The sequence below is a fragment of the Zalophus californianus genome, chromosome 3 (genome assembly GCF_009762305.2).
Source record: "Zalophus californianus isolate mZalCal1 chromosome 3, mZalCal1.pri.v2, whole genome shotgun sequence".
NCBI classification, from domain to species: Eukaryota; Metazoa; Chordata; class Mammalia; order Carnivora; family Otariidae; genus Zalophus; species Zalophus californianus.
The window spans coordinates 171,655,757-171,661,008 of NC_045597.1; positions in this window are offsets into that span (position 1 = coordinate 171,655,757).

Here is a 5,252-nt window from a genome sequence, read left to right on the forward strand (position 1 = left end):
TGCCTCAGGATGACACAGCTTCCTATATGGGAAGACTCAAAGCCTCCTCCTTTTGAATAGAATTTCCATGCAGCATGGTGAGCTTGTAAGGCAAGCACGAGTTATATCTTCCAAAAGGAGATACTTGACTCTTTTACAAAATACAGCTCTGAGGAAAGCAGAGAAGTGCCTTTGAGCTAAACCATGAAAACATATTTTTTAGTATTCCAAAAAGAGTTTGCTTACTCTGGAACAACTTCCTAGCAGCCCTGTCCTCCAGCAATCAGACTGAGTTTTTCACCAGTGTGTTCAACCGCTTCCCTGTTGAAGCCCTCCAAAGACCCTTCTGTTGGAGATATCAGAGCCCTCCATAGCATGCTCCCTTTATGGTAACACTTATCTCCACTGCGTACTTTCCCATTTTTCATCATGTGCCCATTTATGTGCGTTTCTATTTAGGAGGATGTAGGCTCAATTTACTCTGAGATCTGTCTATGCATCAGAAAGTTAGTAACATTAAAAGTCTTCAGAGATGAGGCTGAAGATAGTTATAATCATTGCTATTTAAATCAAGATTTTCTTGCTGCTGAGATTCTAAGACAATTGAGAAATAGCTACATGAATTTTGGTCACTCTTGTCTGGGACTCTTAACTTGGGCTCCAGGATTCTTATCACTGAGTCTCACTCACAAGCACCCTGTTATATGATGTTATATGGTGACTTGCCTAGATATGTTTCCCCTTACTGTTGAGTCTTCTGGTCGATGTTTTGACTTCATGAATCTGTTTTGCCATCCTATTGGATCCTATGGATACTGACACTTGTTTAACTTTTTTGACTTGAGTTATTCCTTCGATGCAGAAGCTCCCTCTAACTTGATTACCCAGTCTTGAATTGATGTGACTTCCCCAGTGACCGCGTGATGCTGAGACCTACCTGGTTAACTGGTTGCTTCTTGTCTTGCAGTGGGGCTTCCCCACCTTTCTCAGGCCAGGCTCTCCTTTGCTCCAAATGCAATGTGGTCATTCTCCTACCTGTGCTCGGATGCCAACATTTCCCCTTATTTCATCATCTGTCGAGAATGTAATTCGTAAGACACGATTTCCAACTCCAAAAGCTTTCATTTCACTAGGATCTTATTATGCATGTAAACACAGAATTTTCTTCTGCCCCAACATCTGGAAGATTCCTCTCTCTTCATATCTGTCTGTTTCTTTGTTGCCCAGTTTTGAGGCAGCTTTCCTTCATTGCTTTCTAGAGCTGATAGCCTTATCTTAGTGTCAATCCTGGGAGCAAGTTATTAACTTAACAGGAGTCAATTAGAACTAAGCCTGCTGCCTGCATTTGATTTTATTGAAATGAGATTTGTTTTAAACTAGTGAATAATCTTTTTTTTAAAGATTTTATTTATTTATTTGACAGAGAGAGACACAGTGAGAGAGGGAACACAAGCAGAGGGAGTGGGAGAGGGAGAAGCAGGCTTCCTGCGGAGCAGGGAGCCCAATGCGGGGCTCGATCCCAGGACCCTGGGATCATGACCTGAGCCGAAGGCAGACGCTTAATGATTGAGCGACCCAGGCACCCCAACTAGTGAATAATCTTGCAGATACTCGCAATCAGCGAGTGCACCAAGATTACGCTACACAAGTTTATAGTGGATAAAAATTGACAAGATAGGAAACAAACAAACAAACAAACAAAAAAATAGGAGGACTTTCTGGTTAGTTTCTATTATAGTTCAGGACAGATCCATGTGACCATAGAAGGTGATTTGAAGGATCAAAAATGTGAACCAAAAAAGTGAGATTGTAAAAAGAAATGAAGCTGTTAACCCTGCACACTAAGTCGAGTTGACCTCTGTGACTGGTGAGCCAGGGGAATTTTAAGAGAACCCACAGGGAATAAGTTTTAGTCTTAAACACCCCAGGATTTCTTTTTTTTTTTTAAAGATTTTATTTATTTATTTGACAGAGACACAGCGAGAGCAGGAACACAAGCAGGGGGAGTGGGAGAGGGAGAAGCAGGCTTCCCGCTGAGCGGGGAGCCTGATGTGGGACTCGATCCCAGGACCCTGGGATCACGACCCGAGCTGAAGGCAGACGCTTAACGACTGAGCCACCCAGGTGCCCAACACCCCAGGATTTCTGAGTAAAGCTTTGGCTTGTGGTCAGTGAAGTCAGAGTGAAATAAAAGGAGAAAATAAACTTTGGGGACCCTCAAGCAAGGTAAAAACTGGTCTAAGGTTGTGGAAATGGGTCGAGAGATTTTATAACTCCTAGAATATCCAAGTCAAACGTATCTTCAGGTAGCAAAGGCAGGGTTTTCTGCTGTATATCAGCAATATTCCTATGTAGTTACGACTTACACTTCCCACTCTTCGCTGGATTTTCTATACCATAGTAAGTGAGTTTCTGAACTTTCATAATAGTGACTTCTTATGGTGTTTATGATGGTCTCCCAAAGAAGACTGGGATAAGTAAGGAGCATAACTGTGCTCTTTAACTGGCAGAGAAGTTCGTGACAATGGTCAAATTCATTCCGGCAGGGACATATGAGAATGTTCCCATCCCTCCTTCATCACAGCCTACTATACACCTTGTAAATATCCTGCATTTTAAAGAATATGGCAGAGTATTCTTCATCCCAAGTTTTTAAAACAGACTTAAAGGCAACCAACTAATTTTCTTACTACTTGCCCAACTGTAACAACTATGATATCAATAGGTTTAGCAAGTATAGTATGCTACTTCAGGTCAAATTTTGTGTGTGTGTGTGTATATACTATATATATATATATATATATATATATATATATATAGTATTTGCTGCCTAAAGCTGATTGTTTTCTTCTAGGCCTGGTTAATTTTTGCTGTCCTCTAGGTCTATCTGAGCCCTTCATGACTTGTATAATAACAAAAGCAATTAATCTCTATACCTTTTAATTAAAATTCCATACGTGTGATCTGTTTATTCAGGGACTTCAAACTTTCTCTTTTCTATAGGATAGTTAATATAGAAAGTGCATTAGGGGATTTACAATTACCATTTAAAACTCATTATTGGTAATGCTCAGCAGCAATACAGTAAACTTATAAACACATCTATGTGCTTCTTTTACTATCTTGCTTTGTGTAGTTGTCTCCCAAGCAAGTTCCTCCAAATTTAACAAGGAAAATTTCACTGCTAATTAGATTTAGAAAATAGTCTGGAAACTAATGAAAAAAATAAATTTAAGGGGGGGGTAATTAGTCCAAAATTATCCACAAAATTTTTACTGCTACCCTGTAAGTTCTATTTTCAATTTACTTTTTATATGGTTTGTAAAACAGTGTTTTAAATAAGATATAAATGTATACAAAAATAACTGGTGGAAAAGGCATTGAATGAAGTTCTTGTTTATGTGGCATGTCCTTATAGGATTTACACTTATTATCACATAGTTTAAAGATTTTTATCACAGTACTTGAAAAAAATCTGCTTGTCATTCTGATATGAGTGATACCTCACTTCGACAGTAGATGGCACTATTGTCCTTTTCTAATAAAGGGCAGCTTCCAAGCAGGCAGAGGCTCGCGCTAGGGACACACTGTTTCAACTACCATCCAAGAATCAATCTTGAAAGTCATCATTAATTTGAAATGACATCAAAGTTTCATTTTTTTGCTACTCTCTGTTTTAAAAGACCAAAATATCCTTTATACTTTTGTTATTAACTGTTCCATTGGGGTAGCCTAAAATTCTTTCATGTGTAATGATTTTTTTTTTTTTAATGATTTCAATGCTTTTGCCAGCACAACAGAACAAAGTCTTATGTAAATGATGCTAAGGAAAATCTATCTCTTTATGATAAGGATAATAATACTCTTTATACCTCTTTGATATTTATTATCCCTTTTCAATAATATGACATGCATGACATGGCAATGATCATAAAAGTTAGTCAATACGGTTTTCATTAAGAAGATGCTCCATATTAACATTTTTTTTACAGATCACTGAAATTGCCCCCCACCAGCTCTTTTGTCAATCTCATATCCATTTACTTCTACTTTTTATCCGAAAACAAATAAAACAATGCAATAACAACAATAGAAACTTAGTTCACTATTTTTCCCTGCAATAGTTGTGATTTTTCTATTGTCCGGCTTTGTACCAAGTCTGCTGGTAGTCTCTAATGGATTAATAGCTTGAAAGGGGGGATGTTATTGACAGGCACAAATGGATTTCTAAGCATTTCTCTTAAACTCCTCACTAATGTTCCTTTCACAGGAGCCATTAAGCATGTGAATTCCTTCTTGGAATGTTTTGGTTTTGCTCCAACCAAAGAGATAGGGTTTGCCGTCCTTGGATTTTCATTTTACTTTAATTCTGGAGATCTAGTTTCTTTCCTAGGATTTTCAGGGTTGCTTGATGGTGTGAAATTATGCATTGATAAAAGAATAATTTGGAGACAACCACAGGGAGATCATCTGTATTTGTTTCATTTGCTGTTGAGCTTCTCGCTAACTCAGAAAATTGATGGATGACAATTATGTTTGGGCCTGTGTATATGTATATATAGTTTACTTCAACATGCTTGAGATGTCTTTCATCAGCAAAAAGATGTATTTTATTCCAGCAATTTGGGTACAAAGAGTGCACCCTATGATTCCTTCATTCATTACATCTCATCTATTATGAGAGGAAAAAAAAAGCTAATTTTTAAATATCTGATTTGTCAATCTCATATTTAAACAGAAATAGTGTAAATAAAAGTGAAACATATTTTCTAGGAATATGCAAAGATTTGGACATTGTGTTTTGTTTAGAAGCCTAGTGTCTTTCAGCTATACTCTCCTGTAGGTCTTGCTGAGTCAGGACCACATTACTGCTATCCTTTATATTTAGGATTGGTAGTAGATGCCAAATAGCCTGCAGTTGGGTGTTGAATGCTTCAGCCTTATCAGTAACTAGAGCTATTTGAGTCAAAATCATCTCTAATTTCAATCTCAATTTGGTTTATGTCAATCAGGTTCAAGGCTTTGACCTCTTTGTGTTCATCAGAATCCATATGAGACATGACTTTTATCTCTTTAGGTACTATACTGCAAGTAAACAAGGAAAAGCCTTTATGTACTTGGAGTCAAGAAATGTTCTTATTTTTCTTTGTGTTCCATGATTAGTATGATGCCTTTACAGGCTAGTGTGTTGCTCAGCAAATATTTATTCAAGCTTTAAACAGGACAGCTGGCTCTCAGAAAAGCCTCACACTTTGCTCTTCAAGGTTTAATCT